Raw genomic sequence first — 16,226 nt, forward strand, 5'->3', positions numbered from 1 at the left:
GAGCGTGACTCGTTTTTTTGCTATTTTCATTACCCCGTAAATGTGCTGTAAGTAAAGGGTATTTCAATTTTTGATTAGTCCATGTATTGTCATTATTTTGTCAGTTTAAAGTAGATTAACGGATAACATATACATTAAGTATCCAATTGTTATTTGACTTGTTATCTAAATTCAATTAGCAACATTCGATTAATGCAGATTTTAGTATGGTAATTGTTCTATCTACATATATATCGTCTAATTGCGATAAAAGAAATTTAAATGATTTTAGATTGTATATAAGTTCACACTTAATACCCTTACATTTCGTATATGTATTTTTAATCGCGCAACTAAAATTTTGTTATAAGTAAAATCTTTAACATTATAAGTCCTCAAGGAAAATTCTTCGATTCAGAAAGCACTTAGGGGTTCTATATAGAAATTAATCGTAAAAATAAAAAGATTTCCTATGGCTACCTTTGAGCAATCCATTAACCAAGCTCTTAACTAATTTGAGGCACACTTTTACGGCAGTTTGCTTATAGAACCTTAAGATAACTTTATTTTTAATATACATTAAGGAAAACTGACAAATCAAATAAGCTTTGAATTATTTAAAAAACCTCTAAATATTGGTCTCATAAATAACGTTGCCTCTTTTGGTCCTTTTATTTACAACTGATGAAGTGATTGTGTGATGTTCATAAATATTTATACTGACGAAAGTGAACCTAAGTGATTTATAAGGACGATACAACTTTTATAAAACCCTTCATAAATAAGGCTTAATATACTAATATTAACTACTAGTTCGAGGGTAATTTGAAGTCGACTAATATTGAAAAGTTACTTAGTTTTTTGGTGCGGCTTTTTGTGCACGAGACCGACCACTAAGGCAGCGCTGTGGCAGCGACGCTACCACACCCTTGACTGGATTGCAAAAAAAAGCACAAAAACGAAGAATTGGAAGAAGAAAAAATTACGATCGCTGTCCGGTCCGGTCCATTCGCCGCTGCTGCTGCTCTTGCTGTTGCTGTTGAGCTGAGCTGAGCTGATCCAAGTTACTGTTGCTTTTGCCTTTGCGACTGTGGCTCTGGCATCAATTGTTGTTGTTGTTGGCGTCAATTTGCTTTTAGCCATTTCGCGCCAAAGCAGCAACAGCCACCGCCTTGTCCCACCTTGTCCCGCCCGCCTGCCGATGGACAGCATTTGCTCCTTTTGTAATTGTGCAGTTGCTGCAGTCGTCGGCGTCGCAGCCTTTGCTATTTTGATCGGCTGAGCCAGAAACTGAACTGAACCGAGGTGAGGTGGTGGTGAGCCTTTGGTTCAATATCGGTCCGGTTTCGCATTTGGACTGGGCTGACTCTCTTGTGGGCTCGTGGTGGGCTCTTGGTGGGGTGATTCAAGTTTTCGCCTCGGATGGTCTGCTCTGTGTGGCCGGCCAGCAGTTGGCAGCTGCGGCGGGGCGTTAATGTGCTTTGGCTATTTTATTTATTCATGCCAAAGCGTCTAAGCTAGTAAATTGTATTGCCGTTCGGTCTTGGGGACCTCAAAAAACTCGGGCTTGGCTACGGACATTGCGGACCTGCGGACGGCCCAAAGAAGCAAAAAAAATAAAAATGCATTGCAGGCCAGCAGCTTTTGCTTTTCTTTGGACCACAACAACGACGACGACGACGACATCAGATTGTCATTCTTGCTTGTTTTTTTTTTTCATTTGCTTCTTTTTTTTTTTAATTGAAAGTCGAGTGGCATAGCTGGATTGTACATATACACTAGGCCTGTGGGGCATTTTCGCTTTATTAGAAGGTTAAATTTATGTGGGAAGAAGACAATAATTATCGATTGTGAGTAGCTTGCACATACAAACAAGTTATTATATTTCAATATGGACCATAAAATTCACGTAGAGTATCAAGTATATCCTAAAAAATCTGTTATCTTGAATGATCTTTAGTGAAAAACGTCCTTAAAAGTCTTTAGTAAGCAAATTTGTGAAATTGGAAAGCCAAAAAATGTAAATTATTTTTAATAACTACACAAATGATATCAACAATCAATGTTTTTAGATTATTGATTGCCAGGAATCAAAAGTTTTCGGAGGATTTAATCGTCATTTATCTCACAGCTAATCAAAGCCTCGAAAGGTTTCTAACTCTGCACTAATTTATTTTAATTACACTAATTCTCTGAGTTACTAATTGTAAGTACATATAAAGTTAAGTTTATTTATGTGTTGAATACTTTGAATATAATCAACAATGAATATTATGGTTATTAAATAGGATGAATTTACAGAGTTTTTTATTGAAAATAATGGAAATGTGATGAGACCAAATGAATTGGCCAACTTTTAGCTTCGCAGAAACTTTTTGAAATCTTTTCGAACTCATGAAACTCAATTTTTAAATCACCAACCATTCAATAACCAAAATATTCCTTTTTAACTAATTATAAGTCAAATCTCTTATTCGTTTCTGGGAGAACTGAATGTTAGAAAAACAAGAATACAAATAAATGATTTATTAGACCTTTGAACATGTCTGAAATCTATTTATGTATATATGCACATAAAAGGATAAAGTTCATAGCAAAATTTTATTAAAAGAGATTAGAGATGGTTAGGTCCTTCAGAAAGGGAATCAGTCACCATAAGCCAGAAGAAATTGTAAAATATCGTTCTCAAAATAGATTTTCCTAAAAAACCAACTTTATTAAATTTGTTGAATTTTCTATAACTTTGCCAAGTTAGATTTATATTGTAGATTAGTTAGAGTATTCCTGTTTTGTAGTAAGTTTGATTAAAAGTGTTGTTGCTCTGTTTGCATTGATATTAATTTGTTGCTCTAATATTTTTCTTTTTTTTTTCTTTGAAAATTGGTTGACTTTCGGCTGACTTTGGCGCGGACTCCAGCTGCTGGCTTTGGATTCACTTTTTAATGACTGCGTGGAGCTGGATGTGGACTGGACATGGACCTGGTGTCCAGCTCCAGTTTCAGGTCTCCTTTCATCTCTCTCTCTCACTCTCTCGCTCTCTCTCTCTCTGTTTGAGTTGCCGTTACACAATTGCGGATATGAATGAGTAATCCGTGGGCTTTGGCCTGATATATGTCCGTTTGATATACATATTCATGACGGAGGGGCTCAATGAGGGGCGGCCGATTGGACAGAGAATGGGTGCACACGTGTCGTATACGTAACGCAAAATTTGTCTGACGATTCTTATCGACCACGTGCTGTTGGCATAGTATGTTTGTTTGTATTTGAGTCAGTTGTTTTTTTTTTGTGGCTTGTGGTTATGTAACTGCCAAATGAGAGAGCTCCGTCGAGTCATTAAGCCAACTTAATATCGTGCAAATTTTTAACAGCTTCATGCTGTGAGTGTGTGTGTGTGTGTGTAAGTGCCAAAGTACCAGGGCAATCACCCACGCGGCCATGTCCATCTGGTGATTCATGGTGTCACGGTGTCAGCTGCCGCTGATGATGATCGAACAACCCACTTTTTCTATTCCCCCTCCCTCAACCCTTGGCTACCGATCCCGAAAACCTGCTCCCCCACCCACCAGAATTCGGTAGTCGTTGAAATCACCGTCTGTGCAGACAATCTCATCCAATTCTCCATCGTGCTGTCGCATCGTAACAAAACCTCCATCCAAACAGATCTTGCACGCCTATAAAAAGCGGTCACAAAAACAGATCAACAGCGTTTTAAACTGCCGTCGGCATTTTTTATGGCGTTTTGGTTATACTTTTAGTTGCTGTTATTGCTTTTAGTAAGTGGCAACAAGTGTGCGTAGTTGTGTATGAGTGTGTGTGTGTGTGTGTGTGCGAGTATCATGAGTTTTTTTTTTTTTTGTAACTATGCCTATGACAATGGAATAGCCTACGGCTAGAATAAACATATAGGTGGGTGAGGCATTCATTCATTCGATGGCAAAGTGACATAACTTTCGTGTTAATTAGTCGAGTGCCTCCACTGAGATCGGCTTGAAGAGGTCCAGCCAATGTCGATATGTAGCCGATCATTTGGTAGATCAAAGATTGACAGTTTTTATAGCATTCAGTAGCTTAATTTTTTAAAGTTTTGTAATTTTATGGCCATTCATGGATCTAACAGGCTGGCACTTTAAGATTTTGCGATAATCTGTTCTTCAATGAGTTAGTTAAAACGAAAACCCTCATGGAATTTAGGCCAAAATCATCTGAATGATTTATGTGTGACGCAAATAGAGTTACAGCTATGGGCTTTAAAATTTGATCTTACGACTTTAGCCTTCTTTTCAGTACACAAATTTAATAGGTTTAATAGATCTGTTAAATCCTGAAGAAGTTGGTTACTGAAAAGAAGGCTAAGCGAAGGAGAAAGGCAGGGAGGCCAATGATATTGCAAGAGGAAAGTAAAAGGCTTAAAGAGTGAGAAGACGAATATCATTTAAACATGTGGGCCTTAAAGATTAAAGAAAAAGGAATACTATATTTTCTTATTAAATGTAAGTCTTATGATATAAATTAGATGTGGAGCCATAAGATTGAGACATAAAGAGTGGAATGATTAAACTAGAATTACTCAGATATCGATTCCTTTTTCATGCATTCGACCTAAATCATCCTCATTTGTTGTGGAAATACTGTTACTTGTTATATAAATTAATTTTATGAATGTTACATAACCCAAAATGCCTTTTTCAGCTACAGTTTTCGAAAAAACTACAATTAAGCTCTTTTGGAAATATTTTGAATTTACAAGTAATTCTTGTACTTTCAGAAAAAAAGGTCTGGATATCAGCAACCTACAATTTGTTGCATAGTGCTATATTATTAAAACACCGCTCTCACAAATGATAAGTATATATACATATATACATTAAACTAAGTGAATAAATAAATGAATGAGACAATCCATGAGTATGGCATAGTTAAAGTAAAAAAGTAGTAGAATAAGCTCGGGTTTAATTAAAAAGTAATCAATAGTAGTTGTTGTAAAAGGAACATATTGTGATGATGATGATTAGAGTAAGGACTTCTTGTGATTAAGTTTCGAGTTCTTTTTATGTATAAGCTGACTCAGGTTAATCTATCAGTATTATATAGGACAAAGTAGACATTCCTTTTTCACTTTAAGTCTAACAATAAGTCGATGTTATACTAACTCTGTCTAGGTATATGCTAGTTAGGGATTCTTTGCTCTAAATACAAACTCCTCCACCCTATAATCTGTTCAGAGTCTTCCTTTACTTAAAATAAATATATACAAAATATATATATTCTTTCCTATTTTGCTCATAGATAGGTGTAGCTATAAATATTATCTGCTTGTCCTTTTTTGTGCCTAAAATACAAAAGTACCCAGACTTGTAGGAGAACGTCCTCTAAGATAAAATTAGATGGTGGTTATAAAAAGAAATATCTACAATGGAATGTAAATATCAAAGATTAAAAGTAAGAGAGTACTAAAAGATATACGAAAGGAGAAAAAGACCCATAACATTGGCTAATAAAGTATTCAGTACTCAACAGTACTCACAAAGTTGATGATATTTTATACATTTCATGTAAAATTTAACAAAACAAAAACTAGTTTGAGCCAAACAAAATCGACATAAATTCTATTAAGATTGTGATAAAATGTATGAAAAATATTTATTAAATGCATTATTTTCAATTCCACTGCATGTTTACATGTTTCTCTCTCGCGGCTAGTTGCATACCTCATTCAAGATTTAAGATATTAGACAACAACATTGCATAAATTGTTACAACTTTGCAATAAAACGATACAACACGCGCTTTTCGCATTGAAATAATAAATATATATATATTTGAAGCAATTTAGTAATTAGTAAGAATTTGCCAATTGAAAAATTATTATAGCCAAGTAAATAAAAGTCATACAAAACAAGCGATAAGAAGTCAGGAAGGCGGCAAAAAATTGTTTCAATATATAACAACGATGTTTCCCTATAATGCCAACAACAATAGCACCAACAACAACAACAACTAACAAGTAAAACCAGTATAGCCTATATAGAGTATAGCAAAAGAAAAAAAAAAAGGTAAAAATCGTCTGTACAAAACGAAAAGTGACAATTTAATTGCGTCAAACGCAGTATTCGATTGGCGGCGATAAACAGCGCCGAGAGACGATATGTGGACAGTTAGATATATGGATGCAGTCCAGCGACACTTTGCTCAACTTCAACTTCAACTTCAATTGAACGACTTGGCGCACGGAGCACATGGAGCACACGGCACTTGGTCACGGAGTGTGAGGCTCGTTTAATTGAGAAGAGATCATAAAAAATGCTTATGGCTTGTTTATAAGCACTAGATCGAACCGATCGAATCGATGGGTTATTGAGTACGAATTGGATTGAGTTTTTGTTTTTTATTTTGCAGATGATTGCCATTTTTTTTTTTCGTTTGCCTACCGAAAATGTATTAATAAACGTGGCCAAATATTTTAGTATTTCAAACTAGTTTTGGTTTTTATTGATTTCGCTGATTAGCAGAGCGAAAAAAATGTAATTCTTGCATTAGTTATTTTCTAGGGTGGATTTAAAAGTGTTTTCCCTGGATATCCGTGGATTATAATCCAGGGATCTATGGATATAGATTAAGAAGGCTTAATGTAGTTTGAGCAAGAGCATTAGAATCTTTGTAAACTAATCTTTTGACTAGATTTCTTTTTTTAGTTGTCAAGAAATAAAGTTGTTTAAATCATTTTAATTGAAATTCTACAAAAATGTACTATTCTTAATGAAGAAATATTCTAAATATATCTAAAATCTGGTTAGATTACTACCTATTTGAAATTTAAATTCAAACCTCGTAATTTAGCCGGCTCGAGGTCAATTTTTCAAAAGAAGATTATTTCAAAGATAGCATAAAAAGGTGAGCAGGTTGTCTGTTTAGCTATTTCAAGAACCACCAAATTCTCTCATCCGCAGACTTTGCTAAAGAACTCCAGAATTGCAATATCTAAAATAACTTTCAGTGTTATACAAGATTTAACAATTGTTCTGTCTTTTAATGAGTTATATTGTAGATGATTCAAATAGTCAAAGACTTCTTTATTAGCTCTTGCATTAATTGGGTAAGATTTAGTTATTAAGGATATATATGTATTTATATATGGTAGTAGTCAAAGTATTATAAATGGTTGGCTAAGGTTAAATAAGATTATTTATTTCTCCTAAAACACGTCCGACACCCGAAGGTGTTCAAAGGAAGGAAGACGTTAAAGTTTTTTTCCTATTTATCATCGATATCATAGAGTTGATATAGAAGCAACTTAATCACTTTTGATCGGTGTTATGAGGGTTATCATACATTGGGGCTACTTTCTATGTGTTGTAATTATTAGGCTAGAGTTCTTATTATGTGATTTAAATAATGTGATTATACTTATGTAGCCTAGGACAATATTTTGACCGCATTTAGTCTTAAAATTTTATTATATAATGTAGAGTATTTGATCTTCAAGAAATATTTGCAATTGCTTCGAAATATTGTTCTATAGAAACTATAGTTTCTAATGTTTACTTCTTAATCAGTTGATTTGACCAACTTTTTGATTGATATGAAACTTTTTAAAAGCAAGATGAATCGATGGAAGCCTAAGGGATCTTCTTTTGGATTTTTCGATTATATTTCAATCGTCAAAGACGAGGCGAATGTATTTGAAGTATATTAAGGACCAGCAATAGCATTAAGAATGATGATCGAGGTTGCTTGGAAACCCAAAAATTTTATGTATATATATAAAGCCGCTTGGTCGGCGTTGCTTCTTTTATATTCAGATACGAAGTACATACATATATCACTACGTAGATAATTTTTGATAAAGCGATGATGGAAACATACACTTGAACAAATCAAGGTCATCATAAGGGATAATACAATAAAAATTTGTGTAAGTTATATCAATTTATAGTCCCTCACTCATTCATTTTTATACAAACATCTGCCTTATAATTGAATTAGAAATGATTTTGGAATTTGTTAAAAACTAACAATATATCGAATGGAAATCAGTCTTAAAATAAAGCAAATTTTATGCGGTTTTTTAAGAAATTGCGAAAAACAAGTGCAGACAGAAAGATATGTATATACCTGTGTATGTGTGTGTTTGCGAATAGTTTTGTTGCATGTTGCATATGTTATTGATGTTGTTGTTGTTGTTTTTGGTGTTATTGATTTATTTGTTGGTGCGACAGAAGTTGGCATCATTAAGTGCCGCCGCAGCCATTCTCTCTATTAAGTAGCAGACAAATTCTTGGCCTTCCCTGTCGGCGGCGGCGGCAGCAGCCACAACAAGCGGTCGACTTGGACACCTCAAGCTCATGGAGACGGACAGATAATTCTTGTTCACAATCTAAATGGCCGTCTTGACACACCTTAGAATTTGTGTGTTACAATTTGAAGTTGTCGACAATGGCGATGCCGATGCCGATGCCGATGCTGTTAGGTGGTGCTGTTGCTGCTGCTGCTGTTGTTGCTCGTTGACCAACTGCAGCAAATTGTGAAAGTATCTATACGATACAAGAGCTCTTGTGAGGGGCGCTGGCTAGTTGACTGGTTGGCTGGTTGAATGCCTGACGTTTGGCATCCCATGTGCCACACGACGTATGCTTAATTACAAACAAGAGCTTAAAGGAAACAATAAGAGTCAAGCCGAGGCGAAATGCCTGCCAAAAAGCTTGTGAAGATTAGTCGCAGTGGGTCGCACATTTCGTTTCGCAATCGATTGCAGTATGCAACAAGCCAAAACGACAACAACAACAACAACAACAGCAACACACGAAACGAATGTGGCCGGCTCTTTGCTGCTCTGCTCTAAATCACCGAAAAAACAAAAAAAAAGCAAAAACTATACTAAAACTAGTTTAGGTGGGTCCAATGGATATTCTTTTACTGCGCGATTTTGTTGCATTTGCCGCCGAGTCGAGCTGGAGTTTTTTTTTTTTCTTCTTTTTTTTTTTGTGCATTCTAATGGCCGCCCAATATGACTAAGCACACTCATCGCACTCCTGCGTCCAACAACGTGTATGCAAATCAAAACCAGTTTAAGCCACCACCAAACAGATATGCACACTATCTAGATATACACGAATATATAAATATATATATGTATATAGGTATGTATATATACCTACAAATATATAGCAGAAATATGGGTCGAGATCTGCAAAATGCAGCTGATCGAATTTTTGCATTAGGCGCAGCGGCAGCAGCAGCAACAACAACTGCCATCCGGACAGGCAAATAGTGCTGCCTGCTGCTGCCTGATTATCTCTCAAGGAAGGCATTCGAACAACTAACCAACTAACAACTGCAACTGCAGCCGGTACTGCGAATATCGAATGCTATCTATATCTTAGAAGCAGGGCCGTATAACCAACATTTTGCTATTAGCCACAAAATAAAAAAAGCAAAATGAAAAAAGAAAAAAAAAATAATCTACAAACACACATACACTGAGAGATAAGAGTGGTAGCTAATAACTTGTTGGAGTCTATAAACAAAATCATTTATTTCTAAAACATTCAACAGGCTAACAACTCAATGGATCTTTCGGGATAATTCTAGGTCTAAATGTTGCTGTGTTAAGTTCTAAGGATGAATCTTGCAGATGAGGATCAACAACTGAAAACTGGTTGAAGAATAAACAGGGTATTTACCTAGTAAATAGTCCTAATTTATTCCCAAATGTATGATTCTATAATTCCTCCTTAGTTTTAGTTACTAAGAATGAACGATTCTATGATTCCTCCACGGTTTTAGCTACTTTGAAGTCGAAAAGCTAAAGTATTTACTTGGCTTTATTTCGATTTAGTCAAAGCTATTACATTTCCATTTTCTTCTCACTTTATCAACATTAACTTTTGGTATTTAGTGCATCATTTGAATAACATTTGTCAGCTAACTCTTCTCTTAAATTCATTTACTACATATTATTTTTAGTAATATCTTGTAGTTTTCTAAAGAAATATATTTTCTAACGTCCTTGATATATGACTAATATACTATTTTACTATCGTTTGTATATTTTGTTTAGTGTATAGAGTAGACATATCTATATCTCAGTCTCGTCCAAGAAAACGCAAAGAAACGTAACGTAACGTATAATCTTTGAGGTAACAACGCGGTGGCTAAGTCTGAGGTCGAGGCGAGGCGCGGTGGTGGTGGTGCTGGTGGTGCACAAAATCAAGAGTGTGTCTTAGCCATGGCAAGGCAACTAGGCAACAGGCAAGCAGGCAGGCAGGCAGCTGCTGCTGCTGCTGATGAAATGCATTGTAAGCCACCGCCAACAACAACAGAAACGGACGAACTATGCACGCCTTGCCGCGTACGTGGCGTTGTTGTTGTTGTTGTTGTTGCCTTTTTATTTCGGGACGGGGACGGCCCAATAGTCCAGTCCAGCTGAGGTCCATTCGAGCCCGTTCAATGCGATGCGATGCGATGCTCGCAGGCCACTCAAACTGAACATCAACTCGTCCGAGTCGTTGTAGTCGTCGTCGTCGTCGACTTTGTCGTTGGTCGTTTGGTTAAAAGAAAATCTACATTTGTCCAAAATACCACGACGTCAACTGCGATGCTGTGTGTTGTGTGTTGCATAAAAGCAACGCTCCAAATTGCTAACTGAGCGATCCAGTTTAAATTGCAATTGCTCGTTAATGGGCACTAAAACGTGGCAGTGTGTCTATGTGTGTAGGTGTATGTGTGCGAGTGTGCGAGTGTGTGTGTGTGTATGCAACTAAACTCACTTTGAAATCAAAAATATATATCCAAGCATCGCATGACCGGCGTGTGGCATGCGAGGCGTATGCGCAACGAATCAAGATTGCCATAGACGAAACTCATACGCACAGTGGGTCAATCAATGATGGCAAAGTATTTAGACCACTTCTTATCATTTCATTCATTTAATTCTTTTGCGATTCTTTTCAATTATATTTTAAGTTAAAACTAAACCAATACTTCTCTCTTAAATCGTTAGAGTCCTTTATCACTAATTGTTGATGACTATTGTTATTAAACTCATTCTCTTTGTAGAGTCAGAGACAAAGTTGAGACTTCAAAATGTGGAAAACAAGCAGTGCAGTCCTTATATAATAGACAAAGTAGTGGATATGTTTGATGTCATTTTGTGAATACACTTTTGATTTGATTTATCACATTTAAAATTTTCAAATGATTTCAGCGATTGACTAGACTTAAATCGTTTGGTTTATGTTCTTTTGCCAATATTTAGTTATTAAATCTCTTTCTTCTTAGTTTATCTTCCTCTATTAACAAATATAATTATAATTATGTATAGTTAAAGAATCATGCCTTATATATGTAAATTATTTAGATGCATACATGAAAAGTCATTAAATTGGGTAAACAAAATATTTTTCTTGTACTTAAATTCATCCAATCGAATTATATTCGGATATCATCTCGAGTTCTTCCATTACAATTATAAATATTCAGTTCTAATATAAGACGTTGTTGATTCAATAAACTTATTTTCAGTTCAAAAAACTTCTACAAGACTAAATTATTAAAAATTTCATGAAATCTTTTCTTAATATAAATATCAAAGAAGCTAACATCGGCTATGCCGAAGTTTATATACCCTTGCAGTCCTTGGTAATAATAATTTTACATGTTCAAAATTTGTTTTCTGCAACTCAATTTATCACTATACAAACAAAACAATTTTACTCTCTATTTTACAATTATTTTACAATCACATATGTAAATTTCATAGCATACTCCGATTTTTATGAAAATGTTTCTTCTAGTTCTTCGTGAGCTATATGATATAGTGGTCCGATCCTGATGGTTTTCATACTTTATTTTTAACGGGTAATAAAAAACCCCGAAAAAAAACTTCAGCCCGATAGCTCTTAAGACGGCTGAGTAAAACGCATTCGCACAGACGGACGGACGGACGGACAGACGGACATGGCTATATCAACTCAGCTTCTCATGCTGATCAAGAATATATATACTTTGTGGGGTCGGAAACGTCTCCTTCTGTGCGTTACAAACATCTAATCAATTTTATAATACCCTCTGCAAGGGTATAAAAACTTCTACAAAACCAACTTATTAAAAATTTCATTAAATCTTTTCCTAATATAAAAAGTACATATACTTTTGGTAGGTAAAAAGTATTATCTTTTTACCAATTTCCATTTAAATTACAATGGCAATAACTATTTTGCTGATCAATTCAGCGTACTTAGAATCAATTGGCGTTTTTAAATATGAATTGCCCTCGGGTCTGGGATAAATGCGAATGGAAACAAAATACTTGGAATGATTTGAAGTTCCCTTGGGGCTAGTGAAAACCAAACCGAGAATATATCTCTTTTAGGCTGTAGAAGATTGAAATTGAAAAGACTTGGCTGATTAATATTTTATATGAGACTGGGGGCAAAACTTTTCAATCTTTATCTCATTACACCTTCTGCATTTCCTGTGTGTGTGTGTGTGTGTGTGAGCCTTCCCACAGAGAACAGATTGCCCCGCAGCTAACTGTACACACATTTGTGGCATTGCAATGCTAACAGCAGCATCAGCAACAACAGCAACAGCAACAGCAATAACAATGCTTACAACATGACAACATATTTTACAATTACGAAACAATTCTGCCCACTGGTAAAATAGAGAGAAGAAAAAAAAAAGCACACAAAATCTGGCAGAGCTCTTCAGCCTGATGGCTGAACAAAAGAATCCAATACCAGAGCAGACGAATAGGCGTAGACATCGGGCCAGAATCATGATGGAGACCTCCACACACTCCGAGAACGAAACCAGATCAAAGCTTATGGCAAAACACTCGTCGATGTTGTTGTCGTCGTCGTCATCGATGTACACGTCGTGCCGCATATTGAAATCCCCCCCGCAATAATAGTAATAATAATAATAATAACAACAACTATTAAAACATCGAACATCGAGGAGCAACTACAACGGCAGCAATATTGTTGCGGTACTTGGTAAAGCGATCAAAAGTCGCTAAAAGCAACGCACAGTGACGGCGTTATTATTGATTTAAACATCAAGATAAATTACAATGAAGTCTCCCTCAGACGGAGACCAGTCAAGAGTCACCACCGCCACCACCAGGGGCATCACTACCACAACCGCCGCCGCCCCCGCCTCCACCGTCATCACCAACGATCCCCTTGTACCATTAGCAACTTTGGCTGAATCTCTTTGATGTAGCTACTAACGATTTGGTATACCCTTAAAAAAGGGTACATAAGACTTGGAAAGGAGAGAATAACCAAATAATGTATAGCAGAATCGCAGAATAATATATCGCAGAATCTGTATCGATCGTAGAATTACCCTTTGGACTCGTAAATCTACTGAATCAGATTTCTTACACTAAGATTCTTAACTTCTTATATCGTATATTTCTTTCTTGCCCTTAAACTGTTTTGTATATTACGAATTTACTTAATTATTTTTAGCATTGCAATAGCTCTTTATCTTTAAATTTCTATATCTATATGGGAGAAGGATCTCCTACTTAGTATTCCGCCTTTTTAAATAATCCAAAGTCTATATATCGTATTTTTATTTATATGGCAAAATCTTCAATTGGTTTTATATTTACATCCTCCGAAGGGGCATTGATTGAAAGTAAGAAAACTAGTCTGTATATCGTCAATTTATATATTAAGTTGTAGTCTGTATATCGTAAATTTGTAAATTGTGTTTTAAATATGTTTTAAATGTGTTTTAAATATTTATATTAATTTAACAAATGTGTTTTAAATATCGTATATTTATATTAAGTGCTTCAAATATCGCAAGTTAATAAGCCATATATCGTATGTCATCTAATTTCTAGAGTCTAAATGTGTCGGCCAAGTTAAAGAAATGTTTTTTTGCTTAGCTTTTTCTGGCTGCCGTTGTTTTCTTATTGTTGTAATTGTGGTAATTGTTGTTGTTGCAGCTGTTTTTTTCTTTTTGTTTTTTGGCTTTGTTGCTGCTTTGTTTTTGGGCGCTACAAATTTCCAAACCCACTAGGCACATTTGAGTTAAGGCACGATCGCAAAAGCCCCCCAAAATAAGCCAAAAAACCAAAAAAAAAAAAACGTTAGCAATTGTAACATCAACATGAGATGTGCCCGAACCTTAGCCCGAGCCTGTGCCTGTGCCTCCAAGGAGCAGCGTGCCTGTTTTTTTTTTTGGTTTTGTTTTTGGTGTTTTTGTTTCTCTGCTACTTTGACTTGTCGCTCGTTCCAAAACGTCGAATGCGTCTAATTTCTTGACTTGCTTTTTGGGTTCTCTTGAATGTCGTGCCATGGCCTGTCGCTGTCTCTGTCCGTGTCTTGGTCTCTGTCTCTGAATCTGACTTCGACTCTGACTCTGACTGTGGCTCCAGCCCAGCTCCAGCTCCAGTCTGGCTGCCGCATTGTCGTTTAAATCGTACCACCACAGGCGACATAAAAATAATGAAGTGTGCGGGTGTGGTCGGACTCGCTCTCTAGAGCTCTAAAGCTTCAGCTGAGGACGGCTGGCCCCGTCCCGGCCCGGCCCGACCTGGTTGGGGTCTGGTCTGGTCTGATCGGGTTTGGCGGTGACGCTGACTGGCGATCTGGCGACTGTCGAAGTCATAGCCAGCGACGTTTTTGCAGATTGTTGAGTCGTGTTTAGCCCAAGCGTTTGCCAGAAACAGACTAACCCAATGAACAATTTGCTAGCTCAAAAGGAAAATTGATTGCTGTATATGCGGTTTTCCTTTTTAATAAAGCCTAAAAGTTTAAAGTGCCCTCATTACTTTCATTATTATTGTTATTAATTAAAGAAACAATTAATTGATAAATTGTAATTAACTAAAAACCTATTTTTTACATTGCAAATATGGGTTACAAAAGGTTGTTAAACAAAATATATGTTTCCTTTAAGAAAATACAAATTTACAATATATCAATATACGATATACGTTGTCTGGATATCGTTATGTATTTCTGTCTCGAATAAAAATTCATTTTATGTTGACATTGGAAACGTTTTTTCAGATTTCCGATATAACAAACATATCTATATAGCCTTTTTTTAGGCTACACAAATAGAAGTATAAAACAAATAGGACTTAGCCTGATTAAGAACAAAATGGTCTTTCATCTATTTTCTAATATTAAAAGCACCTGAAACAGCTTTACGATATACAGCATATTTGATATAATAATAGGTAATATTTGTATATTCAATTTCGACAAATTGAAAATCTATTCGAATTGTTGATTGGGTAAATTTGTCGGCTGCTCTACACACGCCCAACCAACTGCAAAAAAATATAACGGTATCCAAGGTTGTGCTACGCTTAAAATGTAATTGTTCGACTTAAGAGCCAAAGCAGCAACAAAAACAACAGCAACAACAACAACAACAAGAACAACAATAATAATAACAACAACATGAAATCGTACGCGATCAAGTTTGCCTCTCAGTCCAATCAAATACATACCAGACTAAAACCCAGAGCCAGTCCAAAAGCCAGACTCAGGCAGGCAGAGCCAGAGCCAGAGCTACCCACCTATAAAAGCCATGTGCATAGATATATACATACATATATATTTCAATGAGAATGAGAGAAAGACGAGGTGATAGAGAGAAGGGAGGAGACACCAACACAACGTCAACGAAGCGCCGCACTCTTGACTGACTGAGCTAAAGCTAAAGCTGGAGCCCGATCTGAAATTGTAAGGCTGGCATCCTATGGCTACAAAAAAAGAAGAAGAAGAAAAAAACAGCAAAACGAAGCCTATATAACTCGCCTGATATCGTAAAGTCTATGCGGGAAATTTTCACTTGAATATTCGACACACTTTGTGCATAGGCCCAGACCTCGCGCTCACAGCTGGAAGTCGCCGTCTCCAGTGAACGAATGTCTCAGGATTTTCTGGGAGGGGCGCCAAAGCGTTTGCTGTCGTTGCGGTTCTTGAGGCTATGCATCATCATCATCATCGCCGTCGACGTCGTCGTCCGTGTGTCTGTTGTCCCTGGTCTATAGTCGTCGTCTCATGGCAACATGTTGCAATATGCGAGAGCTCTGCATGTATAAAATATTATGCAACATTGTGGCAACAGACACAGGCCAGACGACACTTGGCTAAAAGGCTCGTTGTTGTTGTTATAGTTCGGGCTTATGTTGTTGTTGTTGTTGCTGTTGTTGGTTATTAGAGTGCTCAAATGTTGACAGTATTTAGACCTAATTGAATTACTAT

Source organism: Drosophila willistoni (genome assembly GCF_018902025.1).
Source record: "Drosophila willistoni isolate 14030-0811.24 chromosome 2R unlocalized genomic scaffold, UCI_dwil_1.1 Seg167, whole genome shotgun sequence".
Taxonomy (NCBI): Eukaryota; Metazoa; Arthropoda; class Insecta; order Diptera; family Drosophilidae; genus Drosophila; species Drosophila willistoni.